Raw genomic sequence first — 23,333 nt, 5'->3', positions numbered from 1 at the left:
TATTCAAGGATGGTACAGTGGTGGTATGACTGTGGCTTTCTGTCAAACACCTGGATAGCTCTCTTGAACAGCTGTTCTATGGGTTTCAGGTGTGTGGCACAAGCAAACGACCAGTTTGTAAAACAGTATTCAATGTGGGATAGAATCATACAGTGGAGATATGACTTTGCAGCATTGACAGTTAAGAAAAAGGTCTAATTTGTTTAAAATGTTGCAAGTTGAATTGAATGGTATTGGATACTTTCTGGATATGTTTCTTAAAAAGTCAAGTGCGAGTTCCAATATGACACTCCCTGTTCAAGATACTTGAACTGGGAGACTAGTTCTATTTCTCCTCCATTTAAAAATACATTGGATCTTTCGATTTTGATTGATCGTTTACTGAACATCGTCGTTGAGAGCTTTTTCACCAGTATAATGTCCCTCGCTGTTTGAGTCTTTTTTTTAAAAGTAATTTTTTCATCTATCATTTTCAACCAAGCAGCAAGAGGTCAAATTTAAGAATAAGTAATAGTTTGTCACGATTTTACGGGGGATAGTCAGAGCGCGATGTCACATCTTAAAGACAGCTTGAACTGGATAAATGGTTAGTCTTCAAACATACCGTACGTTCTGCATGTTAGTATATCTGGCCAATTGGTTTAGACCCTACTGCCCGAGACGCATGCTCTCAATAGGGAACTCACGCTTTGGGAAGAGATGTTTCATTTCACAGATCCACCTTGATTCTTGTTGTGCTGGCTGAAGGAAGAGGGTCGGGGGAGGAAAATTCAGAGGATGAAGAAGCAGAAACATAACTTGTTTTGTAAAACAGGCAGCACGTCAGTTTCAAGGAAAAGATGACACCGTGTTTATGCATGACATGCAAAATATCTTGAAGCCCTACAACCACAAAAAAAAAAGATTGTGTTAAAAATATGGCAAAAAGTCGTAATATTGTATAATGTATTGTTTCATCGAAACAGTGTTAAAATCAAAAACTTGACTTTTAGAGTCGCAGTCTTTTACAAAAATTCTGTTTTGTTAAGAGCTACCAAAAACATAGTAAACATCGCAATTATTCCCAAAACAAACTGGGAATGGGGACATCGATAACATATTTTAATGTTTAATTTTCTTCAGGGCTACCGTAGTGCACATTGATGAACACTTTAAAACAAATATAATGCTTACAAGTGTAAATGAGCCGGATTTTAGCTTTGAGCTAATTTCCATCTATAGTCCCGTCACATACAGCATATAAGAACATGACATTTATATATATATATACAGCAAAAATAAATACATGATATGCAGAAAGAGCATGAGCAGCATATTCAAGGATGGTACAGTGGTGGTATGACTGTGGCTTTCTGTCAAACACCTGGATAGCTCTCTTGAACAGCTGTTCTATGGGTTTCAGGTGTGTGGCACAAGCAAATGACCAGTTTGTAAAACAGTATTCAATGTGGGATAGAATCATACAGTGGAGGTATGACTTTGCAGCATTGACAGTTAAGAAAAAGGTCTAATTTGTTTAAAATGTTGCAAGTTGAATTTAATGGTATTGGATACTTTCTGGATATTTTATGTTTCTTAAAAAGTCAAGTGCGAGTCCAATATGACACTCTCTGTTCAAGATACTTGCACTGGGAGACTAGTTCTATTTCTGCTCCATTTAAAAATACATTGGATCCTTCGATCCTTAAAACTAGAACACTGATGGCTGGCTTACGCTACAAACTTCATCACCTTATAACAAGAGAGTAAGTATATAAAACATTATTTTGTATATTTTACACATCAGCAGAAACAGAGAGAGATGGCAGGACACTGTGTTTTAGAGAGAACCCCTCCCCCCTGCGTCAGCAAACGGCTTGCGCGGTAATACCATCGCCCAGATGGTCCGCTTTTAGTTTCCCAGACGGTGCTTGTCAGGACTCTTTTCACTTCTGGCGGCGGGGGGATATTTCCTTCTTCTTCCTCCACATTGAGGGGTAACGGTGAAAACTCTTCTCTGATCTCGCTTTTTGTTTGCGTTTCTTTGCTTTTTGTTGCAAATATCTTGTACACCGCTGGTTTCACAGTATTTTCTTGATGCACTACTTCTTCCGATACAATGGTTGCGTGGAGATCTCTGGAAGACACCAGAGTTAACACAGCCCAATCTGTTGAGGTCAACGTTGCTTTAACACTGTGGGGTCCATACCTTTGCTCCATTCTTCAGATTGTAGAAATGCAGTTCATTCGCCATATAGTTGAATACGTATCCCCAAACATGTTCATTTTCCAGAAGCCATTTCTCTTCAAGATCTTCGACCGGAGGTGTTTGAACCCGGCACAGATACTGCATCCGTTTCTTGATTGGCGCTCCGGACGGATGGCGGTAAGTTGTCACAGGCGTCTCGCTGATTAAACCCATATCGAGGCGTCTCTTGGCCATTTTTTCTTTTTGGAAAGATGACTTGATGATTGGAAATGACTGGCTTTTTATCTGCAGGGGGTTCTTTTTTTTTATCCAACTCCACCCCTTCGGTCTTCTGACATCACATAATTGGGGCGGGCCCTTCTGTCACTTTTATGCATACTAATGTGATGGAAGCGGCATTTTTGTTTTAATAGACTTGGGGGCGGGCCCACCTGTCACTTTTTATGCATACTAATGTGATTGAAACATTTTTTTATTATACACCATAAGGCGCAACAGTGGGGGCTTTTCACACCTGTGAATACACATCACCCCCCTCCTATCGACGGATCTCACACCTACTTGGGATATCACACCTACTTGAGATCTCACACCTCGAACAAAGGGGAGCTGGGACTTAGCTCATTAGCATAAGTAGGGAGAGGTGTGGCCTGTCACAGCACCTGTCACTTTCTATGCATACTAATGTGATGGAAGCGGGATGAATAATACTACTTATATGACGGGGTGACTTCCATGAAACTAATATTTTATATCTTCCCAACAAACGAGCTGACAGGAAACCTAACACTCTAACAACCACAACATTGCAAAGGCGAGTAGCCTAAATGTAAATTAAAAACGATTCACAATTTTTGTATTCCTTCTTTCTTGCAGTGAGGTGAAGCTGACCTTGCACTTGGTGCCAGTAAGGATGTTCCTCACGCAGGCTGAATGTTTCTCCTTCCTTACTGACACAGAAGCCCTTGATTTGCAATGCTTCACTAATTGTAATTTCCCTGGCTCCGTAGGGACACTTTACCTCCAGCACAGCGGAAGACCCTACCAGACCATCTGGAGATGCCCCCAACAATCCTGATTGGGAGAGCCACAAATCTGACTCATGGACCTGCATCTGGGTTGCTGGCTCATGCAGCCGCATGACTGCATTTCCATTCTCCACAAGGGCATTCACATTTTGTGAAGATAATTCTCTCTTCTCCTGTAGATACCTGTGGTGGTGGGATTGTTTTATTATTTAAAAATATATTTACATTTTTAATGCCTTCCCAATTATCCCTTTAATTGTTTATAGCCTACTGTATGTTTATTTCATGGATATTTCTGTGTTTTTCTGGTGTGTAATATTTGTAATCTTGGGGCCTCTTCTCTTTAACGTCTACATGCTACCACTGGCTCAGATAATGAAGAACAACAAAATAAGTTACCATAGCTATGCGGATGACACACAAATGTACGTAACCATTTCACCAGGAGACTATGCTCCAATTCAAACACTGATTAATTGCATTGAACAAATCAATGACTGGATGTGTCAGAACTTTCTCCAATTAAACAAAGATAAAACTCAGGTAATGGTTTTTGGAGCCAAGGCAGGACATTTAAAAGTTAGCGCTGAGCTTCAGTCTGCAATGTTCAAAACAACAGATAAAGCCAGAAATCTAGGTGTCGTCATGGACTCTGACCTGAGTTTCAACAGTCACATTAAAACAGTTAGTAAATCAGCTTACTATCACCTACAGAACATATCTAGGATTAAAAGACTAATGTCACAGCAGGATTTGGAAAAACTTGTCCATGCTTTTATCTTCAGTAGACTGGACTACTGCAACAGTGTCTTCACAGGTCTCACTAAAAAATCTATTAGAAAGCTGCAGCTGATTCAGAACGCCGCTGTTCGAGTCCTCACTAACACTAAGAAAGAGGATCACATCACTCCTGTTCTGAAGTCTTTACTCTGGTTCCTCACTAACACTAAGAAAGTGAATCACATCACTCCTGTTCTGAAGTCTTTACACTGGCTTCCTGTGTGTCAAAGAATATATTTAAAAAAATACTGCTGCTTGTTTATAAAGCACTGAATGGTTTAGGACCAAAATGCATTTCTGACCTCCTGCTAAATGATGAACCATCCAAATCTCTAAGGTCTTCAGGGACTGGTCAGCTTTCTGTCCCCAGAGTCAGAACTAAACATGGTAAAGCAGCGTTCAGTTATTATGCTCCAAATATCTGGAACAAACTCCCAGAAACCTGCAGGTCCGCTGCAACTCTTACTACTTTTAAATCCAGGCTGAAGACTTTTCTTTTTGTCGCTGCTTTTAATTGAACTATTCATATCTTAGACTGCACTGTAACTTTTATCCATGTATTTTTCTTTTAATGTTTATTTTATTAGCTTTTCTTTTTAATGGCTGATTTTAAATGCCATTTTCTTAATGTCTTTCATTTTTTGTAAAGCACTTTGAATTGCCTTGTGTTGAAAAGTGCTATATAAATAAACTTGACTTGCCTAATAAAGATTTAATGTGACACATAAAATGGATTTGTTGATGGGAATTAATGTGAATAAATTAACTCTAGGTTAACGGTATTCTTGCTATCACTACTCACGGACACTATAAACCTTGTCCCTCATGCTAGCCCTGACAACACCGGTAAGCACATCTTCATCTAGGCTGCACTGTTTTACGTGTCCTGACTTGTGGTGGTTCTCTCCTATCTACACTCTTCAATCAATCAATCAATGTTTATTTATATAGCCCAATATCACAAATGTTACATTTGTCTCAGTGGACTTCACAGTTTGTACAGAATATCAGTATGACAATACGACACCCTCTGTCCGTAGACCCTCACATCGTACAAGGAAAAACTTCCAGAGAAAACCCACAGTTTAAAGGGAAAAATGGGAGAAACCTCAGGGAGAGCAACAGAGGAGGGATCCCTCTCCCAGGCCGGACAGACGTGCAATAGATGCCGTGTGTACATTGAAAAGATAATACATTTGCAACATAGGTAGTCCAAATGTTTGGAAATGCATGTGTGTATACATATGTAGCACTTCATTTCAGACTCCAGCTTACAGCTTCCTGCCTACGACCTGCCAAAGACCAGTATAGAGGAATGTTAAGCCCTCCCACTATTTTCCAAGAGGGCGTTGCCAGATTTTCCATTTCAGGTTTTAACCAGGAGATGGCGCTTCATTCACAAATACAGAAAGACAAGTTACATGGACTTTCAGTTGTGTTTTGAAGAGCATTTGAACACATCAATATTTTAGATCAACTAAAGTATATCTAATCTTGTAATTCAATAATATATAGTCTTTATATATTAAATAATCATAATTATAATGTAAATGTTTACATTACACTTCTTTATTTGTTATGCTCATACTTTAACCTTTACAATCGTTTGCTTTAATATGCAGTATATTTTTTGTATATTTTTGTGTTTGATTCCTCCTGCTCCCTTTCGGACACATACTGTATGATTTATTATTATTATTAATGTGAAGATATTATTAAGATAAGATAAGATGTTACTTTATTGATTGAACATTTTAGTTTAGAATGTGCTGTCCCACGGTAATTCAGAAGGCTCACAGGTCACATTCCGACCATTATTTAAAACAATAGGTGCTTTCACACCGTCTACAGTTTGATTTGTATAGAGGGAGCTCTGTCAGTTTTCGAATTACCCATTTGCTTTCGGGGAGCCCTATTTTTCCAATAGAGTCTGTTTGCAGACCACAGCAAGGGGGCGGATCCTATAGGGGGCGTTTCCTATAGGGGGCGGATCCTATAGGGGGCGGATCCTAAAGGGTTATGAGCCCCGCCCCCCACGTATTTCTTAAAGGTATATGACGCTCTGTTTCTCATTTATTTTAATGCTTTGAATGAATCATAAACGAACTTTGAAAAATTATAATTATAATTAATTTGCATAAATAATTAACAGTATACAACCCACAGAGAAGACAAATTAATTGACCTATTGACAGATCATAATGAATACAGAGTCAATTTGATAGTTTATCATAACATAGGATACATTAAACTCATAATTGTAGGCATATCATTTGTTACTGTTTGTGCAGTGGTAGTAATTATTATTCAAATCAATCAACTATATTTTATGGAAGATATTGCTGTATATCATTTAACAACATGAGTAGAGGTTTCTGTACACCTAAAATACTGAAGTTGAAGTTACTGTCCTGATGTGTATCATTCATTTGTTCATGTTGTGTCTGGTGGTAAGATTAATTAAATTAACGTATTTGTTATTTTTGAAACATTACAATACACATCAAATACTAAACATGAAATGTATAGCACATACCAATACATTTTACAAAGGAAAATATATACAGTACAAACAAAGAGGAAAGTCTTCATTAAACATAAACATTTTATTGAACATAAACATTTTATTGAGAGACGATAGAACAAAAGACGTTTGCCTAATGGAAGCCTAACCCCATTAGCCATTTTCATGGAAGGTGCCTCCAGCATAATAAAAACAGTCAATGGTACAGAATCCTGCCAGATCATCTTCTGAGTACATCCCCAAGAGTTGTCCTCTGCGCCCATGTCACCTGTAGCCTTCCGAGTCCTTGTACAGGTTGCGGCACTCTCTGCAGCTGGAGATCTGGAACGGGACCCCAATTTGTCCCCATGAGGGAAGCGAGTCCCCACACGTGAACTAATATATTCATAAACTAAACATACCCTTTACTATGCCAGTGAATGTCACTATGTTGGCTTTATGAGTTATCGGCATAGGATCCGACAGAGGAATCTTTCCTGGGCAAACAGTGCAAAAGTTCTCAAGAGGTATGAGGCGCTTTGGCAGTGTCTCCATGTTCTGCGGTGAACACGCATCCGTTGAAAGAACAGCTGGCAATTTCTTGTGGTCCAACAAGTAAAGAACAAGTGATGTCAAAGCGGCTCCCTCAGGTGGATAGAGAATGTCCTCAGTACTGTGGCCTTCAGAATCGGATTCAACAAAGGTCTCAAAAACATCACTGTCTGTACTTTGGACCTTTAGGAAGAGTTCAGGTCGGGTCTGATTCAAGTGCCATTTTGCTATGGACTTATGAGCACAGGAATTCTTTGGCTTTGAGCATGGACGCTGCCAAGTATTTATTTTTATGTCATAACATACAGACACTCTCCCTAACCGCGAATAATATGAGGTGCATGTTTCAAGTACTGACACATAAAGTCTTGATGCGCCACTGCAAAATGTCACCTCTTTACTCAGTGGGCTGTTTTCAGACTCAGCTTTCTCCTTTCTGACTAGACACATTCTTTTTGTGTTGTCAGAAATCCATTTCTTCCCAATCATATCTGACAGAACTTCCTCCTTCAGTGTGACATCTGGTTTGGATGAAGTAGGACAGTATATCAGAGACCTAACATGAATACACTGAAACCCTAATAATTTACTTCTTCTGGAAAATTCTGATGCCTGCTTGCAATTTTCAAGCTCACAAACAACTTGGTGGCTGTTTGCCCAGGTGAACTTCTGTACATGAATGGGGTTTGTCAGCCCAGAAAATGTTCTTCCAACAGCAAAAATGCCCTTTTTGAGGTCTAAGCATTGGGATGGAAGATGGTGACTAGAAGTAATATCAGGAACAGATGATGAGTGACGTCGATCCATGTGGGTCTTGAGGTTTTTCATATACAGTTCAGTTTTACACAAAGGGCATGTTGTCCTTTTGGCCCTTGACTGGACTACTTTGCTGCGACTGATGGCTTGGAGTGGAGTGGAGGCTACAGATGCTGTAGAAATTTGGGAGGCTGCAGAGGTGACAGGGTAGGCTGAGGAGGCCACCGTGGAGGCTGGTGGGGAGACAGTGGATAGATTACATTATAGCAGTATAGTTGTATAATACATTTTTCCCATGTTTTGTTTAAGTTGTCTTTAGGGGGAATAAGGTTATGACCACTGCTTCTGGTGTGTTCATGTGCATCACTTACTCTGGCGAAGTGATCCAACGCTGCAGGCTGCCCCTCCGCACTTCTGAACATGTTTCAGAATAGTGGGCTGGGTTCTGATCTCCACACAGTAGCAGCAGTGGAAATGTGAGGTTTTGCAACACACACCATTGCACCTGTAAATTGTGAATCCTACAAAGAGAAATCCAGTTTACAAATGACTTCATTCTTAAGGCAATATAAAAATGTAAACTGTATTCAAATTCACGTTAGAATAATATTAGTTAGTAATAGTTAATTGGTTGGACTAACTCAAATTAGTCAACTATTTGTACATTTTGGAAGATCTGCAACATTTATTTAGATTAAGAAATACCTCCATGTTTAACAGCCGTTCTTCTATGGGTCTGCAGATGTGCCACAATATGTCCATAGTCCCCCACCTTGCTGCAGAATGTGCACTTGTATGTATTAGGGCCTTCACAAAGGGGTGTTAGAGGGGCATCCCCCTTGTAAACAGTTGGGTGAATCTGGAAGAAAATGAGGAATTGTTTACTATTCAAACTGTTTTTATTTGCTCTTTCAACAGTAACCATTCATATCACATAAATGACAGGAAAGCTTTTGAATGAGCTTTGATATTTATATTTCAATTGGATTGCTTATTAGTTTATGCAGCTCAAGGGGTCACATCATTTGTATAATATAACTAGTGTTTTTGCTTATCGATATTAGGTAGTTTTTATTATGTTACATTCTTTAACCTGTCTTTAATAGTGTTAGGTGAACTATTAAGCATGTGTTAGATGACCAGTGACTCTTCTCTAATCATATTACTTTACCACATTTCTGATGATGCCATAACTAATGTTACATAATTATAGAAGACAAATCCGAAGTTTTATTTTTACATATTGATTAGCAGCCGACATTTACTGAAAGGATGCGTCCGTCTCTCGTCTGGTTCATTACAACCAGTAGTTACAAACTGTTACAGTTACAACCTTAATCAGTACCGCACATCTTATTACTCAATTCAACCAACCAAGCTAGCCATGTCGTCTATCCGAATCCATACCATATTATTTGATTAAGTTACAGTATGTAGGGCAGGCCTACTTATATTTCCAAGATAATACAACAGTACACAACAGTACACTAGCATCATGCTAAGTGCTGGTTAGCATCACAGCATATACGCTAATCTTAGGTCAATTAGATGATCAGCTTTGGTAACACAAATCAGTATTGTTGCCGAGCCTGATAATCTATTGACCTATCTAAGCTTCACGTTATTACAACAGTAGAGTAGGCCACGTGTTTATAGCATCATGCTAAGTTAGCATTTAATACCACAAACATTTTTACCACATACAACTATTTACTTTAGTAACGTTTAACGAGGTTGGACAGTCGATGTTGTACTTTGATAACGAGACAATTGTGTGTTAAGAAAAATGACATTACAATAAATATAAACATGTATCTCTGGAAAATACTATTGCCGCTGTTTCAAAGTGTTGTTCGGCCATCTTGAAAGAACGAATGACTTCTTCTGCGAGGATTTGTAAAAGCAGCTGGAATCCCTTAAGTTGCATTACTGCCACCTACAGTATGTATTTCTGCTGAGTGTCATTATTCATAGGACGCTCCCCTTATAGGAAACGCCCCCTATAGGAAAAGCCCCCTATAGGAGACGCCCCCTATAGGATCCGCCCCCTGCCTGCGCTCTGCATCCAGACCCATCTCTATTTTTCAGAGCACATCCTGCTACTAAATATGTCACACGCACGCTCTGTTGACTGGCGCAGCAGCGCGGATGCGATCAATTGCTATAAAAACACTCTTCTACTAATACAGACGGTGTCACTATGCCGGCGGATGTGGCCGTTGTTGAAGCCTCTTCAGGCTCCGCATCGGCAGGCCTCTCCCTCGGTGTGGAGCTGTCAAACTCGACCCTAACGCCGCTTACAGCCGGCCAACTAAAAGTTGGTTTCCGTTCACGTTGTCATTTTTAGACTCCTTCGCTTCTTTGCTTGTGAATCCAAAAGCTATGACGCTTGGCTGTTTTCGTTTTGCCATATTTTTTTATTACACAGCCAGAGTTAAAATAATATCAATACGAACATTTCAAATACTGCGCCGGCATCACCGCCAAAACCATAGCAACGTAAGTAAGAATACAGCGCCGCCACGTACAGATGGCAACACCCAGACATATTCACAAATATAAAACAAATATTCAGAAACTGTAATGAACAATAACTATTATTTATTTCAAGAACTGTTATTTACAGAAACTCAACATTTCTAATCTGTGTGACACAAATATGCACGATTGTTTTGGGCTCCCCCTATTTATCTCAAAGTCAGCCTTCAGGGGAGCTCCCTCCCTCTTCGGGGGAGCCAAGCTCCTCCTAGCTCCCCCCCATTTCGAACAGTGTCTGTGGCTGAATGGCCATTAGGTGCGGCGCATTTATCATAGGTGATCAGAGCTAACTGCCTGCCGTCAGATTTCATTTAAAAAACAGATCTGATTTTAAGACTGTTTCTGCGCTCATAAAGAATGATAAGAATAAGAATAATGCGTATTGAACTGGTTTCATTAATTAGTGAGTTTATTTAACACTAGAACCACCAATCGGGTCAATTTGTGTGATGTGTGTTGTGTGTGTGCAATGTAACTTTTTTTCAATAAAATATTAAAGTCTCCCAGTCCGTGACTTTTCCTGAAAGTGAGTTATGTAGCACCCTATGTTGTTAAAAATTGCATTCTAATAGCGGGATTTGACGGGTTTAGGTAGGCCTATACAAAAACCTCTTGCGGTTCTAGTGTTAAGGTAATTAGGTACAGTAGAAGCCCTTTTTTATCAGTAACGAATTTAGCAGTTGAACATAAAAGTCAACTAACTGAGGGTCACTTGCAATGACAGTGTTGTGTCTAACTGTAAGCTTGTCACTCAGAGTAACCTACCATTAATTTAGCTGCTGGAGAAGAAAGATCAAGGGGGGAGGGGGGGAGAGAGCTGTGGTTGATGGGCCATTAGTTGTGTAAATACACAGCTGAGAGCTGCCGTTTCATTCAAACTGTTTAAAAAACGGTAACAACGGACTATTTTTCTTAGCGGATGCATGTCAATTTAAATCAAAACATACAACTATTTTTTAAATCAATACATACAACTATTTTTTAAATCAATAAAAACATTTTCTAAATCCATAAAAGCATTTAAATTAATATTGGGAGTCATGTCGTTACTTTGTTGAGAATGTGGCCGAGTAATAAGCGGGATAATTTGCAGCGACTTGTTCCTTATGGGGAAAATAACACCCGTCATGTGTGTGGAGGTGTGTGTGGTTAAAACACTTTCATGAAGTGAAGGAATTTCCTTCTATAAAACAGCTGTGGGCAGCAGTGAGTGTCACGGACATGAATTCATAGATCAAGGCAGACTGTTGCACACACTCTCCTGTCCTGCCAGGCGACACGCCCGTTCTAAGCCGTGTCCCTCACTCCTCACATCCCAAGCATCCCCAAAAAGTGTATTATGTTGTTATATCTCAGATGTTATGTTTCAGTTGTGCTCTGTCCATGTTCAGTGATGCAAACTTGTCACCTTTTGACGAAATTCGCCGTTTTGAATCCAAAATAAGTTGTTTGTGTGATTCATGTAGATCTGCAATAAAAATATTTTTGGGGTATGGGGGGGTCTGGGACCCGGAGTAATCTGCGGCCCTGAGCTGTTTTGTGCCATCATGACACGCATGGTGTTCTTTTTTTATATATTATAATGAAGTACGAGCTGTGTGCTCGAGTCTTCCTGCATGTCGGCTCTGCTCATGGATGTATAATAAGGCTCTACTGCTCCGAGATGATGGTCTAGCTTCAGTAGCTACATTACCTACGGGTGCGTTCGTTAATATTAACTGTGCGTCCGGAGTCACTGTGGCACAGACTGGACCGCTGGTGAACAGCTGTTAGAACGGGCCGTTCAGGTGTTCAGAGCAGAGCTCCCTGTCGGAGCGGCAGAGCGTGATGTGAACTGAAAAGTTTTTCTGTGGCAATATTATTTAAGGAATCGTTGAGCTAGCTAGCTAGCATACATTGTCACTATCTGCTAACGTTAGCTTTAGCCTTCTATTTCTAATAGTTTTTTTCATAGGCTATAAACAGAGGTGGTATAAGTGTATATATATATTGTACTTGAGTAAAAGTAGAAGTACTCAGATCTTGTACTTGAGTAAAAGTAGAAGTACTCAGGTCTTGTACTTGAGTAAAAGTAGAAGTACTCAGATCTTGTACTTGAGTAAAAGTAGAAGCACACAGATCTTGTACTAGAGTAAAAGTAGAAGTACTCAAATCTTGTACTTGAGTAAAAGTAGAAGCACTCAGGTCTTGTACTTGAGTAAAAGTAGAAGCACACAGATCTTGTACTAGAGTAAAAGTAGAAGCACTCAGGTCTTGTACTTGAGTAAAAGTAGAAGCACACAGATCTTGTACTAGAGTAAAAGTAGAAGTACTCAGGTCTTGTACTTGAGTAAAGGTAGAAGTACTCAGATCTTGTACTTGAGTAAAAGTAATAGTCCCAGAGTGTAGGAATACTCTGTTACAGTAAAAGTCCTGCATTCAAAATGTTCCTCAAGTAAAAGTAGAAAAGTATTCTCATCAAAATATAGTGAAAGTAGTGACAGTAAAAGTAGTCATTGTGCAGATTGGTCCATTTCAGAATAATAGATATGATATGTTTTATAATGATTGATCATGAAAGTGTTCTCAAAGCTGGTAAAGGTGCAGCTAGTTTGAATGACTTTGTATACTGCAGGGTAGCTTGTGGATTTACTCCAGGTGGAACTAAAGTCGGAATTAACACTTGATTATATTTCACATCATTCATCCACATCTGTAAAGTAACTAAAGGTATTACATACATGGAGTGGAGGAAAAGTACAGCATGTACCTCTGAACTGTAGTGGAGTAGAAGAACAAAGTAGCAAAACATTGAAATACTTAAATAAAGTACAAGTATCTCAAAATTGTGCCTAAGTATAGTACTTGTTGAGTTTATGAACTTAGTTACTTTACACCATGTGGCTATAAAGATAGAAAGACTAAGCCTTGCACAGAGGCATGAAAATACATTTTCAAAATGCTCAACAGTGCTGCCAAAATTATAAACTGACTGCTACACAATTTAAAATAAATGCTTTTATATATTTCTATTAGATGTGACTCTTTGGCGTTTCTGTTATTATTAACACTGCTGCTTTAGTTGTTCTGACTATTAAAATCCTCTGTTATTCCGTGGGGTGGGGGAGCCGGGGGCTCGGATCCTTGTCACCTTTTTCATACCTGATGAGTTTGCATCCCTTTATGTTAAAAAGCCTCAGTCACCTTAATTCATGTAATAAAAACATCTCAGGTCAGTAACACTCAAAGCTAAATGTGCAATACCATGTTCAGCTATGTTACTATTTATAATGTTATTGTTGTTACATCAGAAGATGTACATATTGGAATGATTTCTTAACTTACAGTCGGCTATTTTTTACAATGTGTGTTGGAAGGATTTATTAAATTACAATGAATATTGTCATTGTTGAAGGCTTTTAGAGAAGGGTGAACTATAAGCCTGAATTACATAACATTTTATACCTAAAAACATAAAAGCCAAAATAAATAAATCACAATTATTCTAGTTATTTTTACCTCCCGTATTGCTTTCAACCCACCAGCACTCGGAGTAACCTACTGTTAATTGAGCTGCTGGAGAAGAAAGATCAGGGGGGGAGGGGGGGAGAGAGCTGTGGTTGATGGGCCATTAGTTGTGTAAATACACAGCTGAGAGCTCCCGTTTCATTCAGACTGTTTAAAAAACGGTAACAACTGACTATTTTTCTTAGCGGATGCATGTCAATTTAAATCAATACATACAACTATTTTTTAAATCAATAAAAACATTTTCTAAATCCATAAAAGCATTTCAATTAATATTGGGAGTCATGTCGTTACTTTGTTGAGAATGTGGCCATGTAATAAGCGGGATAATTTGCAGCGACTTGTTCCTTATGGGGAAAATAACACCCTTCATCCAGATGAGGATCCCTCCGCTACGCTTTGGGATCCTGATCGACCGACGAAGCTCCATTAAAATATACATATTTTTGGTGAATTACTGAGTTTAGGCACGTTAATAACGTTTTAATGAAGTTGAATACAGTATATTCATATGTGTCAGTGATTTCATGTCAATTCGGCGAACATAAACATAAATGATCGTGGTGAAGATGATGATTAAATTAGGATTAAAAATCGAGAGCCGGGCTGCATTTCCTCCCGTTCGTTTTTTTCTAATAACAAAATTATTTTGTTAAATAACAACATGGTGATGTTTTGTAAATGATTACATGTCTCTTATTTAGCACAGTAGTATGATATCCGCGACATATGGATCTTAAAAAAGTTCCGCTGTACATCCAGCGTACTGTATCTGACTTTATTTCACATGAGCTCCAGTGTGGAACCCCACTGCACCCCCTGGTGGATCAATGATCCATTGCAGCTGGCTTCATTATAATTACATTTATCTATCACGGGGGCGGTCTCAAGTCAAGCTGGAGGTTTTCCCTTGAGCGAGGGCAGATCACGTACCAATCACGGCCCTCGTGTTTCAAACTGTCTGAAATGAATCGCTACATCTGTAATAGGAAGATGAATCCACGAGGATATCCATCCAGGACCACAGCCACGGCTCAAGATCCAGGACTCGCGATCCATGACACAGGACCGCAGGATCATCCATGACTCCGGATCCCGGCGTATATAGACACCAAAAAGAAAGACATTTCGGGAAGCTGGGTTAATTGGAACATGAGAGTACACAGGTATAGACAGAGAGAAGGAAGAAGTAAGATGTCACCCGACAAACTAAGCCTATATCAGCAAAACTAGGGGCTGAATCTAATCAGCCCTAACTATAAGCTTTATCAAAAAGGAAGCTCTTAAGCGCACTCTTAAAAACGGATAGGGTGTCTGCCGCCCGAACACAAACTGGAAGCTGATTCCACAAAAGTGGAGCTTGATAAGAAAAGGTTCTGGCTCCCATTGTACTTTTAGAGACTCTAGGAACAACCAACAACCCTGCATTCTTGGAACGAAATGCCCTAGTAGGACAGTAGGGTATAATGAGTTCTTTAAGGTAAGATTGCGCCTGCCCATTAAGGGCTTTGTAGGCGAGAAAAAGATTTTAAAATTCTATCCTGTGTTCTATAGGGAGCCAGTGTAAGGCATTCAGAACAGGAGTAATGTGGTCCCTTTTCCTAACTCTGGTTAGTACACGAGCTGCAGCATTTTTAATCAGCTGAAGCGACTTGACTGACTTCTTGGTACACCCTGATAATAAGGAGTTACGATAATCCAGCCTTGAAGTAACAAATGCATGGACTAGTTTCTCTGCATCGTTTTGAGGCAAGATATGCCTGATTTTTGCAATGTTACGTAGATGGAAGTAGGCGGTCCTTGAAATTGATTTTATGTGGGTGTTAAAGGATAAATCCTGATCAAATATAACACCAAGATTCCTTACAGTCTCACTGGAGGCCAAATTAATGCCATCCATAGTTAGTATATCTTTAGATAATTTGTTTCGTAGATTCTTCGGGCCAAGTACAATAACTTCAGTTTTGGTCGTGTTTAACATCAAAAAATGTAAGGTCATCCACGTTTTTAAGTCCTTGAGGCAGTCTTGAATTTTATTTAGATGATTAATTTCATCAGGCTTGATTGATAAATATAGTTGAGTATCATCCGCATAACAATGAAAGTTTACAGAATGATTCCTTATAATATTGCCTAACGGAAGCATATATAGTGTGAACAAAATAGCTCCAAGCACTGAGCCCTGTGGCACTCCATGGCTAACTTTGGTTTGCATGGAAGATTCATCGTTGACACGTACAAACTGAGAGCGTTCAGATAGATAGGACCTAAACCAGCCTAAAGCAGTTCCCTGTACAGATGTAGCGATTCATTTCAGACAGTTTGAAACGCGAGGGCCGTGATTGGTCCGTGATCTGCCCTCACTCAAGGGAAAACCTCCAGCTTGACTTCAGACCGCCCCCGTGATAGAGAAATGTAATTATAATGAAGCCAGCTGCAATGGATCATTGATCCACCAGGGGGTGCAGTGGGGTTCCACACTGGAGCTCATGTGAAATAAGGTCAGATACAGTACGCTTGATGTACAGCAGAACTTTGTTAAGATCCATATGACACGGATATCATACTACTGTGCTAAATAAGAAACATGTAATCATTTACAAAACGTCACCATGTTGTTATTGAACTAAATAATTTTGTTATTCGAAAAAAACGAACGGGAGGAAATGCAGCCCGGCTCTCGATGTTTAATCCTAATTTAATCATCATCTTCGCCACGATCATTTATTTTTATGTTCGCCGAATTGACATGAAATCACTGACACATATGAATATACTGTATTCAACTTCATTAAAACGTTATTAACGTGCCTAAACTCAGTAATTCACCAAAAATATGTATATTTTAATGGAGCTTCGTCGGTCGATCAGGATCCCAAAGCGTAGCGGAGGGATCCTCATCTGGATGAAGGGTGTTATTTTCCCCATAAGGAACTAGTCGCTGCAAATTATCCCGCTTATTACATGGCCACATTCTCAACAAAGTAACGACATGACTCCCAATATTAATTGAAATGCTTTTATGGATTTAGAAAATGTTTTTATTGATTTAAAAAATTGTTGTATTGATTTAAATTGACATGCATCCACTAAGAAAAATAGTCCGTTGTTACCGTTTTTTAAACAGTCTGAAAGAAACGGGAGCTCTCAGCTGTGTATTTACACAACTAATGGCCCATCAACCACAGCTCTCTCCCCCCCTCCCCCCCTGATCTTTCTTCTCCAGCAGCTCAATTAACAGTAGGTTACTCCGAGTGACCATAGACTGTATGTGACAAGCTTACAGTTAGTGACGTAACAAGACCATAAAAGCTGGTGGGTTGAAAGCAATACGGGAGGTAAAAATAACTAGAATAATTGTGATTTATTTATTGTGGCTTTTATGTTTTTAGGTATAAAATGTTATGTAATTCAGGCTTATAGTTCACCCTTCTCTAAAAGCCTTCAACAATGACAATATTCATTGTAATTTAATAAATCCTTCCAACACACATTGTAAAAAATAGCCTACTGTAAGTTAAGAAATCATTCCAATATGTACATCTTCTGATGTAACAACAATAACATTATAAATAGTAACATAGCTGAACATGGTATTGCAAATTTAGCTTTGAGTGTTACTGACCTGAGATGTTTTTATTACATGAATTAAGGTGACTGAGGCTTTTTAACATACAGGGATGCAAACTCATCAGGTATGAAAAAGGTGACAAGGATCCGCTCCCCCACCACACGGAATAACAGAGGATTTTGACGGTCAGAACAACTAAAGCAGCAGTGTTAATAATAACAGAAACGCCAAAGAGTCACATCTAGTAGAAATATATCAAAAGCATTTATTTTAAATTGTGTAGCAGTCAGTTTATAATTTTGGCAGCACTGTTGAGCATTTTGAAAATGTATTTTCATGCCTCTGTGCAAGGCTTAGTTTTTCTATCTTTATAGCCACATGGTGTAAAGTAACTAAGTTCATAAACTCAACAAGTACTATACTTAGGCACAATTTTGAGATACTTGTACTTTATTTAAGTATTTCAATGTTTTGCTACTTTGTACTTCTACTCCACTACAGTTCAGAGGTACATGCTGTACTTTTCCTCGACTCCATGTATGTAATACCTTTAGTTACTTTACAGATGTGGATGAATGATGTGAAATATAATCAAGTGTTAATTCCGACTTTAGTTCCACCTGGAGTAAATCCACAAGCTACCCTGCAGTATACAAATTCATTCAAACTAGCTGCACCTTTACCAGCTTTGAGAACACTTTCATGATCAATCATTATAAAACATATCATATCTATTATTCTGAAATGGACCAATCTGCACAATGACTACTGTTACTATCGCTACTTTCACTATATTTTGATGAGAATACTTTTCTACTTTTACTTGAGGAACATTTTGAATGCAGGACTTTTACTGTAACAGAGTATTCCTACACTCTGGGACTATTACTTTTACTCAAGTACAAGATCTGAGTACTTCTACTTTTACTCAAGTACAAGACCTGAGTAATTCTACTTTTACTCTAGTACAAGATTTGAGTACTTCTACTTTTACTCTAGTACAAGATCTGTGTGCTTCTACTTTTACTCAAGTACAAGATCTGAGTACTTCTACTTTTACTCAAGTACTAGACCTGAGTACTTCTACTTTTACTCTAGTACAAGATCTGAGTACTTCTACTTTTACTCAAGTACAATATATATATACTTATACCACCTCTGTTTATAGCCTATGAAAAAAACTATTAGAAATAGAAGGCTAAAGCTAACGTCAGCAGATAGTGACAATGTATGCTAGCTAGCTAGCTCAACGATTCCTTAAATAATATTGCCACAGAAAAACTTTTCAGTTCACATCACGCTCTGCCGCTTCGACAGGGAGCTCTGCTCTGAACACCTGAACAGCCCGTTCTAACAGCTGTTCACCAGCGGTCCAGTCTGTGCCACAGTGACTCCGGACGCACAGTTAATATTAACGAACGCACCCGTAGGTAATGTAGCTGCTAAAGCTAGACCATCATCTCGGAGCAGCAGAGTCTATTATACATCCACCATGAGCAGAGCCGACATGCAGGAAGACTCGAGCACACAGCTCGTACTTCATTATAATATATAAAAAAAGAACACCATGCGTGTCATGATGGCACATAACAGCTCACGGCCGCAGATTACTCCGGGTCCCAGACCCCCCCATACCCCAAAAATATTTTTATTGCAGATCTACATGAATCACACAAACGACTTATTTTAGATTCAAAACGGCGAATTTCGCCGAAAGGTGACAAGTTTGCATCACTGAACATAGACAGAGCACAACTGAAACATAACATCTGAGATGTAACAACATAATACACTTGTGGGGATGCTTGGGATGTGAGGAGTGAGGGACACGGCTTAGAACGGGCGTGTCGCCTGGCAGGACAGGAGAGTGTGTGCACCAGTCTGCCTTGATCTATGAATTCATGTCCGTGACACTCACTGCTGCCCACAGCTGTTTTATAGAAGGAAATTCCTTCACTTCATGAAAGTGTTTTAACCACACACACCTCTACACACACATGACGGGTGTTATTTTCCCCATAAGGAACAAGTCGCTGCAAATTATCCCGCTTATTACACGGCCACATTCTCAACAAAGTAACGACATGACTCCCAATATTAATTTAAATGCTTTTATGGATTTAGAAAATGTTTTTATTGATTTAAAAAATAGTTTTTGTTGATTTAAAAAATAGTTGTATGTATTGATTTAAATTGACATGCATCCGCTAAGAAAAATAGTCCGTTGTTACCGTTTTTTAAACAGTCTGAATGAAACGGCAGCTCTCAGCTGTGTATTTACACAACTAATGGCCCATCAACCACAGCTCTCTCCCCCCATCCCCCCTTGATCTTTCTTCTCCAGCAGTTAAATTAACGGTAGGTTACTCTGAGTGACAAGCTTACAATTAGACACAACACTGTCATTGCAAGTGACCCTCAGTTAGTTGACTTTTATGTTCAACTGCTAAATTCGTTACTGATAAAAAAAGGGCTTCTACTGTACCTAATTACCTTAACACTAGAACCGCCAGAGGTTTTTGTATAGGCCTACCTAAACCCGTCAAATCCCGCTATTAGAATGCCATTTTTAACAACATAGGGTGCTACATAACACACTTTCAGGAAAAGTCACGGACTGGGAGACTTTAATATTTTATTGAAAAAAAGTTACATTGCACACACACAACACACATCACACAAATTGACCCGATTGGCGGTTCTAGTGTTGAATAAACTCACTAATTAATGAAACCAGTTCAATACACATTATTCTTATTCTTATCATTCTTTATGAGCGCAGAAATAGTCTTAAAATCAGATCTGTTTTTTAAATGAAATCTGACGGCAGGCAGTTAGCTCTGATCACCTATGATAAATGCGCCGCACCTAATCGCTGGCCATTCAGCCACAGACACTGTTCGAAATGGGGGGGAGCTAGGGGGAGCTTGGCTCCCCCGAAGAGGGAGGGAGCTCCCCTGAAGGCCGACTTTGAGATAAATAGGGGGAGCCCAAAACAATTGTGCATATTTGTGTCACACAGATTAGAAATGTTGAGTTTCTGTAAATAACAGTTCTTGAAATAAATAATAGTTATTGTTCATTACAGTTTCTGAATATTTGTTTTATATTTGTGAATATGTCTGGGTGTTGCCATCTGTACGTTGCGGCGCTGCATTCTTACTTACGTTGCTATGGTTATGGCGGTGATGCCGGCGCGGTATTTGAAATGTTCATATTGATATTTTTTTAACTCTGGCTTTTTAATAAAAAATATGGCAAAACGAAAACAGCCAAGCGTCCCAGCTTTTGGATTCACAAGCAAAGAAGCGAAGGAGTCTAAAAATGACAACGTGAACGGAAAACAACTTTTAGTTGGCCGGCTGTAAGCGGCGTTAGGGTCGAGCTTGACAGCTCCACACCGAGGGAGAGGCCTGCCGGTGCGGAGCCTGATGAGGCTTCAACAACGGCCACATCTGCCGGCATAGTGACACCGTCTGTATTAGTAGAAGAGTGTTTTTATAGCAATTGATCGCATCCGCGATGCTGCGCCAGTCAACAGAGCGTGCGTGTGACATATTTAGTAGCAGGATGTGCTCTGAAAAATAGGCCTTCCCGAAAGCAAATGGGTAATTTCAAAACTGACAGAGCTCCCTCTGTACAAATCAATCTGTAGAAGGTGTGAAAGCACCTATTGTTTTAAATAATGGTCGGAATGTGACCTGTGAGCCTTCTGAATTACCGTGGGACAGCATATTCTAAACTAAAATGTTCAATCAATAAAGTAACATCTTATCTTATCTTAATAATATCTTCATATTAATAATAATAATAAATCATACAGTATGTGTCCGAAAGGGAGCAGGAGGAAGCAAACACAAAAATATACAAAAAATATACTGCATATTAAAGCAAACGATTGTAAAGGTTAAAGTATGAGCATAACAAATAAAGAAGTGTAATGTAAACATTTACATTATAATTATGATTATTTAATATATAAAGACTACATATGATTGAATTACAAGATTAGATATACTTTAGTTGATCTAAAATATTGATGTGTTCAAATGCTCTTCAAAACACAACTGAAAGTCCATGAAACTTGTCTTTCTGTATATGTGAATGAAGCGCCATCTCCTGGTTAAAACCTGAAATTGAAAATCTGGCAACGCCCTCTTGGAAAATAGTGGGAGGGCTTAACATTCCTCTATACTGGTCTTTGGCAGGTCGTAGGCAGGAAGCTGTAAACTGGAGTCTGAAATTCATTGCTAAATCTGTATGCCAACTAAGTACTCTAGTCTTTGCAATAGGATATCATGGTCGATAGTATCAAATGCAGAACTAAGATCGAGCAAGACAAGAATAGAGACAAGTCCCTTGTCAGAGGCTATTAGAATGTCATTTGTGACTTTAACCAGAGCTGTCTCTGTGCTATGTTGTGTTCTAAAGCCAGACTGAAAATCTTCAAATAAATCATAGTTTTTTAAGTAATCACACAGCTGTTTTGCGACTGCTTTCTCAAGAATTTTTGAGAGGAACGGAAGATTAGAAATAGGTCTATAGTTGGCTAAAACCTCTGGATCGAGGTTGTGCTTTTTAAGAAGCGGTTTTATCACTGCTACTTTGAATGATTGTGGAACATAGCCTGATAATAAAGACATATTCATAATATTTAATAAAGAAGTGCTAATTAATGGAAAAACGTCTTTTAACAGCTTAGTTGGAATCGGGTCTAAGATACACGTTGATGGTTTGGAAGAGAGAATCATTTAATTTAATTGTTCAAGGTTTATGGCTGAAAAGCATTCTAGTTTACTATCTAGTGTAATATTAGATCTTCCGTTTCCGGGAGCTGTTGATAACGCTATACTGGTCAAAGGCAAGAGGTCATTGATTTTGTTTCTAAGAGTAACAATTTTATCGTTAAAAAAGCACATAAAATCATTACTACTGAGTGCTATGGGAATAGTAGGCTCAGTCGAGCTGTGGCTCTCTGTCAGTCTGGCTACAGTGCTGAAAAGAAATCTTGCATTATTCTTATTCTCATCTATTAATGAAGAGTAGTAGGCTGCTCTCGCTTTACGCAGTGCTTTCTTATATTCATTGAGAGTGATATGCCAAATTAAACGAGATTCTTCAAGTTTGGTGGAACGCCATATCCTTTCAAGTCTTCTCGACTTTTGCTTTATTTTGCGGGTTTCGGCGTTATGCCATGGAGCTAATCTATGTTGTTTTATTTTCTTCTTGTTCAAAGGACAGAGTCTAATTTTATTCGCAGCGCATCTGTAGCACTATCAACAACATGATCAATTTGGGGTGGTGTACAGTTTGTATAAGCTTCCTTCCTTACATGCAGAAATGCTATCGAGTTAAGTATTGGTGGAATCTCTTCCTTAAATTTGGCTATAGCACTAACAGATAGGTTTCTGCTGCAGGAGCTTTTGACTAATGCTTTGTAGTCTAGTAACAGTACTTCAAAAGTTACTAAGAAATGGTCGGATAAAGCAGGATTATGCGGTCCGACTAATAGTTGCTCAATTTCAATACCATAAGTCAGAACAAGGTCGAGAGTGTGATTATAGCAGTGGGTTGGTTTATTTACACTCTGACAGAAACCAACATAATCTAATATAGAGTTAAATGCAACAGTAAGGCTATTTTTATCATCGTCAACATGAATATTAAAGTCACCTACGATAATTACTTTTTCTGTTTTAAGTACCAAAGTTGATAAAAACTCAGAGAATTCTGATAAGAATTCTGAATAAGGACCTGGTGCACGGTACACTGTAACAAATAAGATTGGCTGCAAAGTTTTCCAGGTCGGATGCGTAAGACTAAAAACGAGGCTTTCAAAGGAGGTATAATTAAATTTTTGTTTAGTATTGATAAGTAAACTTGAGTCAAAGATTGCTGCAACTCCACCTC

General features: G+C 38.9%; 1 protein-coding gene across 3 annotated transcripts in view; it reads right to left on the bottom strand.

Annotated features, from left to right (window-relative positions):
• LOC307042559 (uncharacterized protein) overlaps window positions 1-23,333 on the bottom strand; it is a 159,003-nt gene that overhangs the window by 54,804 nt on the left and 80,866 nt on the right. The window contains exons 4-5 of one of the 3 annotated variants that reach the window (XR_013809158.1): window positions 8,179-8,328; window positions 6,652-8,019 (exon numbers count right to left, since the gene is read on the bottom strand). The exons of the other annotated variants lie outside the window; for them this stretch is intronic. The gene's annotated coding sequence lies outside the window, so the exon portion shown is untranslated. Of the gene's footprint in view, window positions 1-6,651; window positions 8,020-8,178; window positions 8,329-23,333 lie in introns of those variants that run through there. 3 annotated transcript variants of the gene reach the window in all.

Source organism: Notothenia rossii (assembly GCF_949606895.1).
Source record: "Notothenia rossii genome assembly, chromosome: 1".
Classification (NCBI taxonomy): domain Eukaryota; kingdom Metazoa; phylum Chordata; class Actinopteri; order Perciformes; family Nototheniidae; genus Notothenia; species Notothenia rossii.
Note: the sequence above shows the minus strand (reverse complement) of the source record. Positions and strands in the feature narration are given on the sequence as shown.